Raw genomic sequence first — 20,934 nt, 5'->3', positions numbered from 1 at the left:
GCGTGTGCGCTCCACTCTCCGCTCCCCACAATAGGGTCATTTGGCAGAAAATCGGCAGTAGTCGATTTGCTGCATTCAGCTGTCACGCCGAGCAGTTGCCAAGCTCTGCAATTTAATCAAGAGGGCCAGACCAATGGGTGACATGCAGAGCAGACCAGGATCGTAATAATCCACCACAAATATTAAATATTATCCTATGAAAATTGTAACGAAACCATGTTTTTAAAAGGCACGAATTAAAATGAAGAACAGGGAGAGAAAAAAATATTGACGAGGGAATATGGATGTCTTATGACATGTCATTGGCTGGCTTAAGTGCCACTTTACTTTACCTATGTTTAAACATCTAAATTTCCTGAACTATTTATGTTCGAACACAGGCAGAATGGTAAATGTTACACAGTTTGTAAAGTGAGCATTTAAACCAGCCAATGGCAGGTCATAAGTCCTGTAACTGCCTAGATATCCATATTTCTTTCTCAAAAATGTTTTGCCTCTGTTACAAAAAAATAGATCGTTATTCTGAATACGAGCAGCGAGTTTATTTTTTAATTACTGTAACCCTAAAGCTAGGGTTTCCTAGGACAGCGGTGCCCGTATTTTAACGGCCGTAGTGAACGGTGATGCAGTGGACAGCCATGGTAAAGGTGATTAGAGAGTGGTTTCCTAGGAAAACGGTGTTAAATGGTGTTGATAACACCGTTTTCCTAGAAAACCACACTCTAGTCACCTTTACGACGGCTGTCCACTACATCACCGTTCACTACGGCCGTTAAAATACGGGCACCGCTGTCCTAGGAAACCCTAGCTTAAGGACGTCTTTATTTTTTCGCATACGTCGCGTCGGTAATCACCATTATACAGAAAAGTTCGTTAACTTTGACAGCTGGTTTGTTTGTTTTGGAGCGCATTCCTGTCGTCCTTATAAATTATATTTATGTAAGGCAAGTAGACATGTTTCAGTAAAATTAATATAATTTAATTGATTAAACATATATTGTAAGATTATAACACATTTAAAATGAATTCCGTCGGTTAATTATCAATTTGAGACCCATTGCTTAAAAAAATTAACGTTAAATAATTTCTAAAGTATAATATATAAGGAAAAACCAATTTTTTCAAATAACTCCTTTAATACACACAGAATAAAAAATGTTTTTCCGTTTATAAAAGGGTTTAAGAACATATTCTATTTATATATATTGATGAGTTTTATACTAAAGATTAAAATGCACTCTTTAATCTATAATTCAAAACATGAATCACATCTATTTCCTTCGCTAAAACAAGACGCTCTGTAATAAATGTATTGATATACGGGGCCTAGGCCCTTATAACGCAGATAAGAGTAAAAAAAGCAGAAAAACAAATTCAGCCAATTAAATAAATGGGAAATCCCATTTTTTTTATTCACTGATTGAACGATATCTTCTGATTGCTTATTGTACAATAAATATGTTACGCTAACAATGTGTTTTTTTAAAGTATATTTTAAAAAATAAACGGTGTTTTTTCGTTCCTAGTTCTCTCCTGCAACTCGCCAGGGAAGTCCCTAATAGACCTGATGCTATGAAAATGATTCCCAACTGGCGGAGCAGACGTGATGATTAAGTCAAGTGTGATGAAGAGTGGCTTTTTATGCCTTATAAACTTGTGTGACCTTCATGTCATGTCCGCAATGATAACAACGTTGGACCTTGCTTTGGAATGGTTTTTAATTATCGTTTGCTTTCTCAAGAAATCAATCTCTTATATTAATTAGTTATTTTGTACAACAAAACGAAGTAGGTTTATATATGTATTAATATTATTGAAATGAATTAAAAATAATAAAAATATGTTTTATAAGTGCATTCAAATCATCATAATATTGTTTAAATGCATCATGAATTTGTAGCATTAATGGAAAAGATACAAAGGGAAATCTCCGCGAAATTATATCATAAGTATTCTCAACAGGGTGTTTTCACAAGTCGGGAATAACATTTAAAATATATTATATATTTAGAGCGGATTTTTGCGATTTAAATTATATAAATATCAATGTATTGAAAACAAGTATTCATGTAATAATATTCGGGTTTAAAAATGGGCATTTACAAAACGGCTCGCAGTTGGTAATGTTGGTATCACGTCATTTACGTCACGCGTTAAGACTACCGACTGCGCGTCTAATAAACATTGCGTACAAGTTTGGTGCTAAAACGTCATGCCAAATATGCACATTTTGAACCTTTGTAGATAACTTATTTGTATTTTTTTTTATTGAAAAATAACAAAAAAATGTGGAATTACCTAATTGTATTTTTCGCTTCCATATTTATGAGGCATTTAGGTAAAGATGTACATGTCACTATTAGCTAAACGTGCAGGGGAGCCATCTAAAGTTTCTAACTGATTCATTTCTTTAACATACAATTTCGGGTGTTATCTAAGAATAATGAATTTTAAATCCGTATACTTCAGAAAGAAATACGTAAAGCAAACTCATATTGTGTTTTTTTCTCAAATTTGGGTTTTTTAAGTGGTTAAAGGCAATTTTTATACAACCAAAGTGTATTTTTTTTACACTAAAATTTCTTCGAATTATACGACGCGTGACGTTTACCATTTTTATTATTAAAATATTTAAAAAAAGATTTTTTTCATAATTTCTTAAACTTACCTTACCTTTCGTAGAGCTTTTAGAATAGAACTGCATACGTGCATACTTAACAAATTTTCTCAACTTTAGTGACGTGTATATCTTTACTGAAATGCCACAGATTTGTTCTAGTCTCTAGTTTGCAGTTTCAAATATTGAGTAACGAAATTGAGTCAATTATTTCGAATAACCCTACATTTCTGTAGATTGCACATAGTTGAATTGATGTTGACAGTTTTAGTCTTTATATTTCTAGTGCATAAATGATGATTTACATTGTGCACTGCGACAAGCATTAGTGTAAACCAGGGTTTCTCAATATTTTATATTCGATGGCATTTATTTATTATTAATTATTTAGTATAATAAAAAAGAAAAGAAGAAAAAGCTTAACCGGTATAACCACGTTTTCTCTTAATGACGGTTTATCTCTTCAACAAAATTAACATTAAAAGCATCCACCACATACCCGAATCCGTTTTAAAGACAACATGTCTTTCTTCGGATTCACTCATTTGTATGAGTGCAAGTGCTTGTGCAAGCATTTTTTTTTTTCATTACGAATTGATTATATTTCATCCTTTACTAACCAAATTCAGTAAGGAAAAGCGCGAACAAATATTTACATTTACAACTTTCACTGTCGCTTTAAAACCACCCCTCAACAAGGTAGGGACAAACGGAAGCAAAAATAAAATAAATAAATAAATCCTTCACCCATTTCTAACCCCCTTATGTCGACAGTGATAGGAAACGTTAGTATCTACTCTCTGGAGCACCAGAACGCCCCCAGGTGGCACTTAAAGCCAGTCACCGGCAGCGCACCCAAAAGCAGCAGACTTACCCAAAGACTACTGGTTGCAAACCAACTTTTGCCACCACTCATACCTACTCAAACTGTAATTATTGAAGAATTTTACCTCATCAAGCGAAAACAAAAATTAACAGACTGAAGTATGAGAGAAATATGGATTTTTAAACACAGGCAAAATGGTGAATGTTACACAATGACTAAAGTGGTCACTTAAATCAGCCAACGACGGGTCACAAGCCCTGAACGCCTAGACTCTTGTATTATTTTTTCTAAAATTTTCTCTATTCCTTTTGCAATATGTTTATCTTAACAACTCCCCAGGGGATGAAGTTTAGTCCTTGTCTGCAAAAATTTGGACCGACTGAAAACATTGTTGATAAAATTAATTCTCACCCGTTGGGAACCATTTCCGTAGACCATCAAATTACGCGACTATAGAGCCAAGGTTGACTAACGCCTGTAATATCGAATTACTACCGACCGGCCACGGCCGCCCTTGCAATCAAAATAATTGGTCAAGAAGGTCGAGGACTTACCGAGAACATGGAGACTACACACTGACTGATCAACTGACCGGTAAGTCGATTTTTAAGTGAGATAATTCACTTTAAACTAATATTGATTACATTGATTGATTTGGTGTTTATTTTGTAGAACTCCATATTTAAACTTACATACTCGTATTATAATACATTATTTTATTTTTAAAAATATAAAAACAAAAATTTCGTGACAATTGTTTCGCCTTGTTAGGGCATTTTAAAACGAATATAAAGATAGGATGGATTGAATGTCCTTATAAAGTTATACATATAATGCAAGGTACTCGAGTAAAAAATAAAAATAAAAATAAAATATCCATAATAATATATTTAAATGCAATGATTTTGTCAATAAATACTTACATTGTTGTAACTTTTTTCGGAATTCAAATAAAAATACCTAAATTACCTATTAAACACCTAAGTTTGCCCTTAACTATTAGGTTTTCCCACAATTATGATTAATGTACATTCTATGCACATGCATAAGTACCTTGAATTATACAACTATGTAAGGACATTCAATCCGTCTAATCTTTAAATTCGTTTGAAAATACCCTAACAAGGTGAAACAATTGTCACGAAATTTTTGTTTTTATATTTGTAAAAATAAAATAAAGTGTTCAGTAGACTAAAATTAGTGTTTGATTTTTTATATTTAAAGTTTCACTAGCGAGTATTTATATGTACGTGATTAAAATGTGGTGCTACGCATTTTGTAAACTACAAGACGAACAGATATCCGTTTTGGTATATTAGAAATGTTACCGTTTCACAAATTAAACTGTTTAAAAATAACAGTTCAGAGAAGCGTGGGTAAAAATGTGGCATCACCAGCTGTAGTTCCACAAAAATAAATTGAACTGTCACTGTAATGAAAAGCTCGTCAGTTTATTCACAAATTAAACTAACTGCTTGGCAAAACCGCCACCCCCTTCCTCCATGATCACACGCTTTTGTTTTGCTTGAGTTGTGGCCATAAGCAAACAACCATCTAGGTTGGGAAAGGGGGAGGGAGGGATCTGGTCATAGTTTTGCTTACACTTCTCTAAACTGTTATTTCAGTTTTGTGAATTAATAATATCCTACCTAGTTTGTCGTTATAGAAACGTTTTAATTTATTTTTGTTAAACGGTTTCAGATGTTTCTTCTAGATCATAGTTGTTTCATTTTTTACCACCTCGTCTATATCCTCAAAAACTATCAATAAACGAATGTGTCTCCGTGGCTAGCAGAAAAATAATTCGATATTTTTTCGGATACATTGATATTTTTTTTAAACATTTTTTTGCACCACAACAGGCCTGGAGGCCTAATTACAGTGGTGAATTACATCACAGAGCACCCAGGTTTGAGAAAAATCACATTAAAAAAAAAATTGTGTTCTCACCGGGAATCGAACCCGGAACCTTCCGTGCGCGAGTCTAGCGTCTTGACCACTACACCACGGCGGCCGCGATATAAAGAACGGGGAGAATAAAGAATATAAGCATTACGGTTCTATGTATCAAATAAAACCAGAGCCACCCTGGTCGAGAGTCATTCTTACAATCGAGTAAAGAATATTCTACTTCGTAGTTTACTGGTTACCATGTTTGTGATTCCAGATATAAAAATGTAGTATCTAAACAGGAAATATAATATTTTTAGTTTTATATTTTAAAATGCGCATCTTTTTCATTTTTTTATTTTTTATTTAATATGGTTAAATAAAATTATATATGTATTTTATTCTACTACAATCTACTTTTATATATTTAGTTAATGTTCTAAGTGTTACTTTCCAAAAAAGAGACTAGCTCTTGTGCTTGGAGAGTGACTAACACTGTTATAGTTATTTAGTAATTTGAAGTTATATGATTTCGAGTCTACATGAGAAAAAAAAATGATACGAAAAAAAAGCAGAACAGAAAATAATAATACGGTTATACGAGTACTAAATAAAACAGAATGCTGCTTTTACTCGGGTTCAAAAAATGTCTATATATTTCTTTTTATTTATCTTTAACATATACCGAATTTATCTATTTTTTAACTGAAATTACCGGTTTTCAAACCGATCTAATCAGACTGATCTGGAGTCATTTTAATGTACATTGGAATATTTGAAATCGACTTTTTTCTCTAACTCCTTAACTATTTTGTAGGTCTGTTATCATCTTTGAAATATTGAAATTACCAACTGTTTAAACGTTTTAAGAAATCATAACCTGCCTTTATTATTAATAACCAAATCAGACATAATTTTTCCCTCACCAATTTTAAGTAAAGTCAATGTACATAAGATAAGATTATAATTTATATTTTTTAGCGGTAAATGCAGTAAAAAAATTTGAACTGTAGAAATTAAAGAAGGATGTTTTCCATTGTCTTACAATGAGTAGCATAGTGAGGTGACCAAATCGAAGAACTGTATTTTATTGACTTCTAAGCAATGAGCAATATAATTTTTTGATTGATAATATTGATTTAAAATCTTTTGCTGACCTCGATACAAATCCAAGCACTTGTATGCCCTTCTTTGATATTTAATCAATATGACTACTAAAAGAAAATCTTTCATCAAGTATGACACTGAGGTCTTTAATTTCTTTTACAGAAGAAAGAATAACACTGTCGAGTAAATAAAGAAAAGTATGAGTCTTTTTGTAATCGTAAGTTCACAATTGTACGTTGAAATCATTGACGGTTTTTGACATGTATTTTTTTATTCACGTGGTCAAGCCATCTTATTTTTCTCAAGTCTACCTTAAAGCTTCTGAAAATGAAGACATATTTCTGATGATAAAAACTCTTCGGAAAAGAAATGAAGTTTTCATCTATGTAATCGTTATTTTGTAATAAGTTATAAATTAGAATAGACAAAAAGTAAATTAATATTTTTCGAAACGAAAGTCACTCGTGCGATAACATGATGAAAATTGATAACATGCTGAATAAAATATATTTCGTTACGGCGAAGAAATGTTCTTCGGTAAAAATGAAAAACATCCGAGTGAACGTGTTTTATTTCTTAATACGTACCGTATTTTTTATTTTTATAGAGAGATTTTAGTAGCGCTACTTTGTAGGAAGCGATATTTATTGATTGAAAATGGCCAACCTTGTAATTCCTAATAAATTGTTTAAATTGGAACCTAGAAAGGTATGTGAAATAAATAATCACGCTATTAACAAATTACAACAGGGATGGAGAATACCTTAAATAAGGGAATATGGAAGTCTAGGCATTTACAGGGCTTATGACCTGTCATTGGCTGGTTTTAATCTTAATGACTCCCGAGGGGGTGAACATTTGGACAAACTCAAATATTGTAACCACGCTATTGTTTTAATATCGATTATATCAAAATTTACAACGGTACGTTTATTTCTGGTACATTTCTATTGATGAATATTTTATAAAGGAATCTGTAAAGACAATTAAAAAAGAAAAATATCGTTAATTTACGCCAATTACGTCTGGAATGCTAAAAAACACCAACTAAATTAATATTTTGAACATAGTTCGTATTTACATAATTCACCGCAATATATATTTTATTATATAAACATACCAAACTGAACGGTTTGGGTAGTTAGGAAGAAATTGCGTTAAGGCAATATGCCCGCCCTTGTATATAAAATGCGCATGTGTATAAAAGTGTTAAATAAAAATAATTAAATATATTTTTAAAATATTTTTCTTAGAAAATTTCTGAAAATAAATTGAAACATTAAAGAGCATTTAGCTTACGCGGTATATGTATATTTTCTGAAAACAAATGCCATTATAATGATATTTCATGCTTCACACACCAAACTATATTATTCATCCATCCGGACACAGACGGGTGGTTGAAAAAAACAGTTCTGTGGGCGAAATAGAACTGAAATCTCGAACGAGTGTTTTAGGCTTCATAGCTGCTCTGAGATAAAAATCATGAAAAAGGAAATCGGTTGACACGTTTGCTTACCATGATTGAGATCCCGGGTTCGATTCTTGGGAGGGTTGACACGAAATATTTGTTTTCGAAGGTGGTTTGATACTGAAGTATTTATTTGTCCTTGGACTGCCACCTGATACGAGATAAGCTGCATTTTATTTAATGCACTATCGGGTTCAGACAATGGTTCGAAAAATATTTCACGATTCATTCAAACTTCTAAATGTTGGAAATATTATATCTGGATTTCTTTATTTGTTTATGTGCTTATTTTTTTTATTACTTTATTTTAGTAGAGGTTGTTAGATGTTTATGTAAATACATACTTTATGAGTGTAAATTTTGTGTAGTAATCGTGTAAATGTTATAAATGTCGCACGGGCGTTTAAATCAAAAAAATAAATAAATGTTAATATCTAAATATAGGGCTTTGTGTGTTATTTCGGCTTATGTTAGTTACGTCGATTCCCCGAATAAAGTAATTTGTCGAGTTTTCCTAAAACCGTCGAGCTTTCGAAAGCTCGTTGTACTTTTCAGCAAACAGCTGTTCGTGTACGCGAGGCCAGGCCGACTATCGATTGGTATCCAGACGAGTTTGGAGTTCAACTCAGGAAGTAGTATAGAGACTGTACATAACTACAGAACGTACACAGCGTTGTATAGGGGTGAGATGTTCAAAGTCAAACAAGTGCTTGTTGAAACTGCGTGCCGAAAAATCGTTAGGGAGCTAAATTTACATTACGTTAGGCTAGGCTAATTCTTCTCCGTTGTTAGTTACAGCAAAACAAAACGGTTTTATAAAATTGCTGATTATTTAATAAATTTTATAGTTAATTGGAAAAATTACTGCGTAATATAGGCAATATTGAACCCATAATGTAATAACCTAAGCTCATTAAAATTCATGCACAGTTTTTAAAGTTAATTTAAAACATTAATACATGATTTAACTTTCGTAAAACGAGTAAAAAGCGCGGTTATTGGTGGAATAAGGCGTCATTACAGGCAAATACACATGAAAAGACTGAAAACTGATATTTAATATTTATAACAGATAAACTCTTGAATTGCTATTTAAGATACCTGTTTTTAATATGTTTTTAATTTTGTATAAATAAAATTATTCATATTAAATTTGGTAATGTAAACCAAATAAAATCCAATAAACGTTTTTAATTTTTAATACTTCACCAAATTTCATATGATTTTCTACCAATTGTCAGTATACACAATAATTAAGAAATTATTCATTTCGAATTTACGATTAGTTACGAAGTTATTGAGTTGAAATATTAATTTTTTTCTTATTCTTTCAATAAAAAATACTAAACCTCGTCTCTTTATATAAATATGTTTTTAAAAAAAAATATATGGTATCAAATGAGTTTCTCTTCTTGTCTGATTTTAAAATAAAAAATATTTAATCGTTCTTGACTCTGAGCAAAAAAACATTCATTTTAAGGAAATAATTACTGTCGCAAAAAAACCTATTTTAGGCATTGCGGACAATAAATCTACCATAACTTAAAAAGTGTGCGTTCTTTGAATCTTAAATTGGTCAGAGGAAAAAGCTGTATTTTAACAGAATCGAAAAAAAGCCTTTTAAAATTTCGTAAGTACAGGACTTTTAAATTTAAGGCGCTTTAGATTTATCAAAATATTTTTTTATAATTTACCCAATCCTTTGGTACGAAATGAATATTGTTTAAATGCGTAATTATTTATGTAAACCATGAAAGTCTTGTATAAAAGAAAATTTGTGTCTTTTATAAAAAGCATCTTCTAATAAATTTTATTCTGGAATTTTGAATAGTTGACGAAACGAAATTGTCCGGCAAACGTGAATCGAGTTGTGGTTCTGTGGCTAGTGTCACGTACTCATAGATCAGAAATCTTCTGTTCGAACCCCGTTCTATCATTTTCACACTTAATTCCCATATTCGAAAGATGAGTTTTGTTCATTCACAGCTCGTTATCATAAGAACACAAAAACTTCCCCTAATCATAGTTTTTTGAATTTTCTTAAAAACATTTAATAAAAGAGTACAATGTATTACTCTAAGTTTATTGAAATTTAATTTAATTAAATTTTCAAAAAATAAAGTTATCAGTGAACTAGGTTTAAAGTGGATAATTCAATTTTAGTTTAAGAGTGTTTCAAGAGTCTAGAAAGATGTCTAGACCCACAAACATTATTTATCGTTACAATTTCTGAATACAGTAGCTTGAAAATTTTAGTTGGGCGCATTACACAAACACAGAGAGACATTTAACACCACTGTTATCTGTATTTAGTATACACAGTTTGAGGGTGTATGTATAAGAGTGTACGTACATACCGTACACACACACAAGAGAGGCCCTACGGAAGGCATTACTAACACATTTGTACAATCTCAGCTGTAGTGGGATGGTATCAACGAATATAAACATTAAGTGCGTAGTTCGTATTTGTTAATAACATCCAATATATTTTATTCATATTTATATTTTATATTTTAATCTGTATCCGGGCCGACACAACATTTACTTCCCTGTGTAAAATAAAACCAAAATCCTGAACGAGTGTTTTTGACTCGCTGGCTACTCTCATGTAAAAATTCTTCAAAAGGGAATCAGAAAGGATAAGTCCACCCCGTTTGATTCGAGTTCAATTTCTGGCAGGGTTGGCAAGACATATTGGTTTCAAAGGTGGTTTTACACTACAATGTTTCAATTGGAACCAAAAGCGTAAGTCTGATGATTCTACTTACACGCAACGGGTGACCGAGAAGAGATACTCTGCATTTCGTGTTATAGTGCCATATGCCACTGGGTACTTATAGAAAAATGATAAAGATAAATCTGTAGTTTCGTTAATATGATCACTGGACTACCCAGTTTTTCAGGTCACGGTTAGTGAAAAAAATACGATTTCTTTGAAATATTGTTGATTCCGCTTCGTGCTGCTGCAGATGTTCTAATCAATCTTCTGAATACATGTCGCTTCAGTTCGTTTTTGTCCAACAGACCAAAACACAGATCTGTAGAAATAGAGCTTTAAACGTTTTTTACATAATAGACATAAATAATGACCACAACTCATGAAAAAAATTGTTAATAATTTCGTAAACAATTTTTTTTTTAAATGCATTTTTATTTGAATTTTATAAATAAAGGCTTTCTCAGAACTCCTGTATACTTAACTCAATTTCGTTAAAATGTTATGTTGGACCAAATCGAACTAAAGCAACGACATCCTGTGTTATATCTGTGTGACATCCCGTCCCTCTCCCCCTATCTACGAATACCGAATGGAGCTTCTCGTTACTATCCGTGGCCCTGTTATAGGTTCTGTCAGATGTACAGATCTGGTGGCTTCCAAAAATAATTTTAAGGCTTTCAAAAAGTTTTGCAATAATTTCGGCGAATTGATCATGTCCAATCAATTTAATCCCAGTCAGTGGAGAAGTCACTTCCTTTTTTTTACAATCCATTAAGGAGCGCATTATGTACGTCTGGATTACAAAGAGCTCCCTCAGGTAGTTTTACTCGTTCCGGAACTAGAAATTTTTCCGTGAATGTGGGCGTCGCCAAGGAGACTTATGTCCTAAGATGCGAGGTGCGGATGTGGTGGAAAAGCTGTAATTTATTTATTTATGATTTTTCAAAAACTTATCTAAGCACACATTTTTTTAAAAAAACAAGGAGAATTCATAGGTAAAATATAATTTGTATGTATTTTCTCAATAAAAAAAAATTGAAAAAAACATAATCAGTGATCAGTAAAAAGCCTGTAAAATTTAACCCTTCATTGCCCAATTTTTCTAATTCTAACTAAAAAAATATTTTCATGTATGTTTTTTATGCAAATAGTGGGAAAAATAATGAAAAAAATTTTTTTTTTTTTAGTTTAAATTTCATATTTTAGTTTATGTGGACAATATGCTACATTGGGCATTAAAAAGTTTAACAATACAAAATGTATGAAAAACAAAAAATAACGATTCTTATGAACGTCTTCTTATATACCTTCTCTTCAAGACCTTTGAAAAGAATCCGACCTTCTAGTCCTATTTAAAATTCTCAACTCACTTTTTGATGCGCAGTAAACTCAGTAGAGTTCATTAAAATTAAATATCCCAACCAGAAACCTCAGATAAAATTTACTCTTTCATACCAATAACCATAGAACTAACTATGGTTTTCATTCCCCTTTGCCCAGAATTCTTAGGTCTGCCAACAAACATACCAGTCTTGATTTCTTTAACAACAAGTTGTCTTCTTTCAAACGATCACTGAATCAAATTCAATTATAAACACCTCTCTCACGCTTCCACTTCCACCAAGTCTACTATATACCGTTGTGTCTTTCTACTTTCCTTTAGATTAATTTTCCGAGTGATAAACATGTTTGAAATCACTTTTATACACCGATTATCGGTATGTAGCAGATCGTCTACTTTGAGGTATAAAAACTTAAGGCATGGCAGACAACGCACTATTCAATAGGTGCACAGCATGGCTAACTAATTTCCATTTGATTTTTCCTTCTCAGGATTTTCACCAAAGAGAAACCATCGATTCAAAAACATTTCTCGTAGGTTCTGGTTCTATTTCACACCTGGAGTTGTATTCTGGACAGACAAATCCGTAAAATTTATATATGAAGATCAACTTTGTGGTTTTTCACTACAATCAAAATTATAATGAAACAATTTTGTTTTTATCGATCTTACCCCCCTCACTCCACACCTCGCATGTTTACAAGAATAACACGATAATATAACTTGACTTATTATTAGCTCCATATGCTTAGATTTGATATTTTAAAAATAAAATAATAATATTCATTAGTGAATTATACCTTGATAAAGAAGCTTGGATAGCTTCGAAACCGGGTGGTAGAAAAAAATAATGGTAAAAACAACGTTGCTTATGTTTAATTTTGAGATAAGTTTGTACCAATGGTTTAAAGGTATTCTTAACATGAATTGATTTACAAATGTGTTTTTGTACTTCAAAATATTAAATAAAATATATTACAGTCTCTAAACTGGCACTTAGAGAGAAATATTAATTTTAACGATCGAGATACGTGAATCGTGTACTAATCCAGGGCCCTATGCACCGTCGTGTGTAGATAAGGGTATGATGACGATGGTGTAACATCAGCCAAGGGTCCTGTTTCTATTTAAAACACAGAACTGCATTCCTAACGTAATAATTATATTTGTAATGCATGACACAAGTCGTCTTTTTCGAGATGATTAAAAATCATTTTTTTATTCCGCCGGGCATAGAATATTTATATTTATATCTGGCTAAAATTGTCGGTGATATAATTAAGCGAAGCATGTTGTATGCAATTTTAAATCTTTTACACACCGCCTCTGTGTGGAGGTTCGACCCAGTTGCCCCTCTACGCTGCCTACGGATTATTGATCGGCCGCTCTACGAGCCGCCCCGACACGGTGGCCGACTAAGCGCCTAACACATAGGCGTCGGGACGCTCTACACCCGACGCCGCACACAGGCGTCGCGGCGCTCCACACAAGGATGGAATGATAATGTACATAAACCTACAAACTCTGTATTATATTTGCCGTCTGATAACTTTTGACGAGGGTCAAGTTAACATATCGCGTTTGTTTCTTTAAGCTAAGCAAACTTTTACACAACAAATTATGAAACGATTGGGAATAACGTAAATTGTTAACGAAAGCATTGGTTAAATCAGCCGATACAGGACAGAAGCCGCAAAAATGTTAAGATTTCAACATTTTGAAATCTCTTCATCTCAGTTAAGATATATCAAATGTCAAATCTAATCAATATTTAGTTCGTTCTTATTTTATTTAGTTTGTTCAAATCTTTGTAGATTCTTATTTTATTTAGTTTGTTCTTTATTTTATTTAGTTTGTTTAAATCTTTGTAGACAAGGTCTGGGTTCAATTCAATTCAACTCCCCGGGGAGCTATTTATATAAACATATTACAACAGAGATGAATAACAGTTTAGAGAAGGTAAAATGAAAGTCTAGGCATCCACAGGGCTTATGTAACATTAAAAAAATCGTAAAAATAGTTGATAAATCCACCCGATTCATAATAAAGTATGGAAATTGAACAAATGAAATTTTGAGGCTTTTTATATGGGTGAAATATGGAGGTGAAATAATTAAATTAGATTAATCCCTCCCGCATAAATAAAGGTTTCAGTTCTTTAACTTTACAAACATCAACAGATTAAATAATTTAAAGAATATGGGCAGAATAGTGAATGTTACACAGTGTGTAAAGTGGCCACTTAAACCAGCCAATGACAGGTCATAAGCCCTGTAAATGCCTAGACTTCTCTAAAATGTTCTTCCTCTCTGTTGTAATATGTTAATTCAATAATAATTTTTCTGAGTGGGTTGGATTTACAGTATTCGTTTACAAAGATTTTAACATCCTGCAAATATTTTTGTCATTTTATCGGGCTTTGGCGGCCCCCGTGGTGTAGTGGTCAAGACGCTTGACTCACGCACGGAAGGTTCCGGGTTCGATTCCCGGTGAGAACACAAAAATTAAAAATGTGATTTTTCTCAAGCCTGGGTGCTCTCTGTGATGTAATTCACCACTGTAATTAGGCCTCCTGGCCTGTTGTGGTGCAAAAAAAAAATATGTAAAAAATATGTATGTATATGTAAAAAAACTATTTATTTTTATGCACAACGCAAGATTGTACAAGTAAATAATATTGTCATGAGTTATAGAACTGATTCTGGAATGTATTACAATAATTACAAACACATTATTTTTGTAAATTTTTAAATAAAAATTAAAGAGTATCTTGGCAATTTATTTCTGTATCCATGGAGTGAAAAATAACCAGGACCCTTGACGAGTGTTTTAGACTCACTGTCAAATTGATTGATGAAAATTCCGCCTCGTTGTAGAGTAGTTTGCGAATTCGCCTACCATTTTTGAGGTCCTGGGTTCGATTCCTGGCTGAGTAGACTATAAATATGGATTTCGTCGATTTTTTGAACTGCAATCTTTAATTCTTTCTGGGCTGGCACCTGAAGCGTATGGACTCATTACCTTACTTTCATGTAAAATAGATTTTTTTGTTAGTTAGATTTTTTTTTTTGTATTTATTTTTATTTAAAAAGGTAAACGAGAACAGAAAAATATAAAAGGAAAAATAATGAAACCCACTAAACCGCGAAACCGGCTTGTCAGCAGGTTTCTTATTTTTCCTTTTCAAAGATGATATGATATGATAGAGATATGTTGCATTTACTTCGGTAAATCAAAGCCCTATGCACCACCAGGTGTGGATAAGAGTTTGATGTTAATGATAATGAATTTTCTAATTGCACAAGCAAAATTAGCAGTTCACAATGGAGTTCTGGTGCTTACCTTAATGTGTGAAAGCGAAGCATAATTCCATAAAATTGTAAAAATAGTGATGAAGGTAGGATTAATTTAATTTGATTTAATTATTTGATTTCTTATAAAAGAACACACCATATAATTTATACAATGGTTTCAATATGTACATAAAATGTGTCTCAATTACATTATGAGGAACTTTTATTTTAACATAATAATATTTAAGTACTTGTTTTAGTGTATCAGTGTTATTATTGTACATGTTATGTTTTATGTATGGCTGTGTGAGTTGATGCTGTCGAAATGCGATCTCTCAGGCAAATGCGTGGTAAAATGATGTATGATGGGTGCACAAATGTCGAGATCCGTGCACTATGTAAGGCCGAGACTAGCATTATCGACAAAATCAAGAAAGGGGTGCTGCGTTGGTTTGACCCTGTGGAGCGAATGGATATCAAAAGAACGGTTTTAAGGATCTACGATGCGAATGTTGGATACGGAAAACGAGGGTGATCGAAAATGATATGGCACGATCAAATCTAACAAATACTCTAGGATGGACATGTTAAAAGTAGGATTAATAGGCGTGAGTGGGAAAAGATGTATGAATGTAGAGAAAGCGAGGTCTGTATGCAAAGACTTATGTCTTCAATCTTATTAAAGCGTTTCATCTTCTCTGTACTCCTACGGGGAAATGGCGTAATGGTTTGTTGTTGCTTAAATTTGTTCTCGCGTATTTTTAAATTTTTAAAATATTTGAAATTCAATACAATTTATAATAATTTAGTTTTACTATTTCTAAGTCTTTATATACTAATTTTTTTTACATTCCAAGGAGTAATTGAAACTCAATTCAGGACAAAAATAAGATTTTTACTTTAAAAAATATACATTAAGAACAACGAATAAACAAACAAGTAATTGTTATAAATAAATATATAATACAAATCCAAAAACCAAACAAATTTTCCATGACTTCTTAAACTAATAAAATAAATAAATAAAAAGACCTTTAAAAATAATTTTCACTAAAAAAAACTTTTCAAGCGGGGATCGAACATTATTTTTTCTCTCGTTCACGCAGAACACAGAACTTTTTCGATTCACCGCGAACAGGTTAATAAAAATAAAAATTGACTCCGATCAAGGTGAATTTGTGCTTGAAATAACAAAAAATATTTGAATAGGTACGAGTACAGTTTATTGATTATGTATTTATTACTTTCGCGTGCCGCTGTTTGTAGATACTGCCTTACAACCAATATAGAAATACTGAATAACTAACACACGTGCAATAGCAAGCATAGCACGTGGTACGCGAACCTACACAACTAAACCGGGAGGCTTATTCTCGTTGCTCGTTACTCGTTACCCGATTAGCTGAGTTATTTTAGACTTATATAGGAATAACGCTGCACGCTCGTTTCGGAAAATTACGCCTCGTTTGAGGGAGATTGCGTTTAACGTTTTGATAACTTCTGGATATAATTTTAACCCGTAGATTTTCACAAAGTTTTAACGGCTGATTTTAACTGATAAAAAGAGAGCCTTTATTTTAATATTAAAGCTTTTTAAATGTGAAACTTTCATTAATATAATTATAAAACAAACATCATGTAATACTTAGAATAATAAATGTATTAAAATATACTTTAAGCTAAAACAAACATTATTAGGAGATATAACATCATATTTGGCGTTTGTCCGGAAGAATTAAAAAGGCAGTTTTGCGTGTCAATCAGAATACTGGGCGAGTGTTTTCGACTCGATGGCTGGTCTCTGAAAATAAAATTGACGCAAAAAAAGTCCGCCCTGTCGTGGTAGGCGATTTCGCCTACCATGCTTGAGGTCCCGGGTTTAATTCTTGGGAAGATCGGCATGAAGTGTTTGTTTTTAATAATGGCTTAACAAAAGCATTTTTTTATAATTTATAGAAAGCCCCAACCACTTAGCAATATCTGTTTTAAAGGTCTTGTGGTTTTTATTCACATAAGTATTATAATAAGTATTTATTTATTCTTGGACTGGCATCTAAAGCGTAAGACTGAACACCTTACATTCATGTAACGAATGAACAATATAGACTGCATTTTATTTGACAATGCAGTACCCTATGCATCACTGGGTGCAGAAAAGAGTTTGATAATGATATTCGTTTGTTTCAATTTTAAAAAATCTACAATTTAAAGCGAACTGTAGCTGCTTTCTTAGTAAAATGTAAGGAGAAAACATATCTAGAAATTCAGTGGCAATTTTCTTTTCCTAACCTGCAAAAGACTAAATATTACGAAAGTAATGAACTTGTTGGCCAATAAAAAAAGCGAGAGTTTTTTTCAAATTATATTAACACTTTGCGCTTATTCGATCTTAATAAGGAAGTGTATTGTGTGAAATTTTGCGGTTTCAATACTTCTTTCCGTCCGAAAAAAGCATCGCGAACTCGGCATTGTTCGCAATATCTGCATTATTTATAAATCGATAGATTGATTTTTAATTTGGCAACGATTGTTTGAGCCAAGATAAGTCTACTTAATTACCGACTGCAAAACGATCATATCGATTTGAATCTAGAAAAAGTTATTTGAAAACGAGATTCTTACGTTGGCGTTATCGTAACGAGTTAGTTGTTTCGTTACAAAATCGGGAAATACGTATTTTAAATTCTATCAAAGAGACGGTTCCACGTATGTTTTCATAGGTATTAAGTCTTCAAAACAATTTTGTCAGCCTGCCAGATTAAAAAAAAATGGTCTGTGTTAAAATATGCTATCTCCGGACGTGTGTTAGGGATTTGAAGCACGCATTTTCTCGTCTGTGGAAATTGCGTGATCGGGAAAACAAACGAAAGCTGATCCGCCATTTTATAGTCTGGCTATAATGTTCAAAGTTCGCTGTAAATGTTGGCGTGAGGAAGTGTCTTGTGAAGGTGAAATAACCGCGGAACGGTGAGATTAATAATGTATTCATTCCCCTAGGTGATTATTTATTATTACCTTTCGCATTTTGAAATACGGGTCGCATTAAAATGATAATCTAAAATAAGATTGTAAAATCAAACAAAATTATCTGATCATAAATTGCGTTAATTTTCTGAGTATTTTATTAATATATCCAAACAAATGTTTACATATATTGCCATAAACGTATTTTTTTTTTCGGATGTTGGGCTATTCTGAGCTTGTCGGTGAACGCGCATAATAGCTCCCGACAGTGGCTTGTTTCTCAGTTCAATACAATAACAGTAGGTATTTATATATTGTGCTTATATATGCATATGTACGTATTTTTATCCATTTGTGCATTAGTGTATGTATGTAATAAATACGTTTATTTCATTTTATTAATTTATATATTCACAAATAATTATATTTACATTAATTATTTTTGGCGGCCTCCGTGGTGTAGTGGGTCAAGATGCTTGACTTACACAGGGAAGGTTCCGGGTTCGATTCCCGGTGAGAAGACAAAAAATAACAATTGTTATTTTTCTCAAGCCTGGGTGTTCTGCGATGTAATTCACCACTGTAATTAGGGCCTCCTGGCCTGTTGTGGTGCAAAATAAAAAAAGTTAAGACACAAGTCCCAACATCATTGGCCTTAAGTCCTGTGTTAGGTTGGGTCTAATGATATACTAAAATAATGTATTTGTTTCATAATTTCATATACGGAATAAGAACATAGTTAAAAAAATAATTCATAGCACATCAATACAAAAAGTACGAACAAAGACAAACATTTAATGTACATGAAACAACTAACTAAAATAACTGAAAAATCATGAAGGAGTTTCAAACTTAAATCCCTCCTCGAAAGGAAAATCCAATATATATGTATGTGTATATGTTAGTACCTGTGTGTATGTATGAATATGCAAACATATATATTTAGACAATTATGAAAAAAATGTTAATGAATCCTTGACACGGAATGTGACTTGTGAGGTGTTCATAAAAAGTGCAATAAAATACATAAATGAATTATGATAAACACATATGATTTTCTTAATTAAAAAAGTTTTACACGTCTTTACAATCGGGACATGAACATGGTTAAAAATAACAGTTCGTCTGATTCTAGAATCATCAAAACCTTGAAGCAAATATTAACACAACAATAACAAATAAATCTGTTGTGTTTGATAGAAAACTACCGCAATGGCATTGGAAGTCAACTAAACATGTGATTTTACTAAGCCATAATAAAATTTTACTGCAGTCGTAAATACAATGAGATTAGCCGATTTATAAAAAATGTGTTAACTGTACACACAATCGTGCACAGGATACTTGTTTATTAATGATAAAGCCGTGATGTGATGCAAACCAATAATTATTTAATGATACGGTTTGTTGATGACGAAATTCGGATGAGATAAAACTTGATAGACACATACAGTTGATAACATTTTATCGCTTTTTTCGCGTAGCAGGGAAAAGCGCTCACGAAACACCACATTACGTTATATAAATGCGCCCCGATATAGAGGAAATTTAAGTAATAGAATGTGTAATAAAATCAAAGCTTATTCAACACACTTTGCCGGAAGTAAAATAAAACTGCGGCCCTTTCTTTGCGGGGTTATATTAATTACACGGGCGATTTCGCGAGTAAGCGAAATATTCCGAAGGGCGTTTCAAACAGTGGGCGGTCACTATGTACTATGTATTATATATAGTCTTTAATTAAACCCCTTTACTACAATATGAACACTTAACCGAGTTATTATCATATGAATAGGGTCACAATATAGTTGGTTAAGTAGTCACATTGATGGAATAAAATAGCAAAATATTTTTCGCCATTCCATTGTTTCCATATCTTGCACTGTAGATTTTTGATGCAAGGTTGGAGTTTTAATAATCGATTTACGTGCTTTGAAAAAATCTCCTCCCGTTCTAATGGCCAACGCGTTTGCCTACCATACAAAAGGTTTCGGGTTAAACTACCGACAAAGTTGACATTTAATATTTGATTTAAAAGGGTGTTTTTACACTACAATATTTCATAGCCCCTAGACTGGCAACTGACGCGTAAAATTGATCATCTTTCCTTTATGTAACAAAAATGTTCAAGGTACTCTGCGAATGGTGTAATAACTCACTGCCCTTTACACCATTAGATGCAAAAAGGGCGTGATGATATTGACGTAGAAAAAAAAAACCTAAACGGTAAGACAGGCGATTTTTTTGACTTATTAGAATTCCAGAGAGAAAAAAAACGCTGTAAAAACATCAATGATCTGTACAGATAATTAACTAATTTTTTTTTTATGTATTCCTTGTTTATATGCTTATTTTATTAATTTGTTTTTAATTTTTGGCTAAATATCTATTACTTCTATAAAACAAAGCAAACTGTAATTTGCGTATTATATTCATAAAAAATACATTTTTTTATATTAGTGACGCGTCCTTTGAAGTAAGTAAATAATAAGTATTCATCATCATGATAATTTTCTAAATGCATCCAATGGTGTATAGGGAACTGCACTGGTGCTCTGATTGGAGCATATCTGGATTATTTTTGCTAAGTGTGAGGTCAGGTGTCTATTCAGAAACAATAAAGTATTGCAGTTCATAATAAATGTTATAGAGGTGGTTCCAAATAGAGGTGGTTTGGAACCACCTCTGTAATATTTCCCATC

General features: G+C 32.4%; 1 protein-coding gene across 1 annotated transcript in view; it reads right to left on the bottom strand.

Moving 5' to 3' along the window:
• Tob (Transducer of ERBB2) overlaps positions 1–20,934 on the bottom strand; it is a 74,687-nt gene that overhangs the window by 7,420 nt on the left and 46,333 nt on the right. The gene's annotated exons all lie outside the window — the stretch shown is intronic.

Source organism: Micrasema longulum, unplaced genomic scaffold, assembly GCF_059751315.1.
Source record: "Micrasema longulum isolate JH-2025_06_02 unplaced genomic scaffold, ASM5975131v1 h1tg000969l, whole genome shotgun sequence".
Classification (NCBI taxonomy): domain Eukaryota; kingdom Metazoa; phylum Arthropoda; class Insecta; order Trichoptera; family Brachycentridae; genus Micrasema; species Micrasema longulum.
The sequence above is the reverse complement of the archived record's forward strand: the minus strand, read 5'-3'. Positions and strand labels throughout refer to the sequence as shown.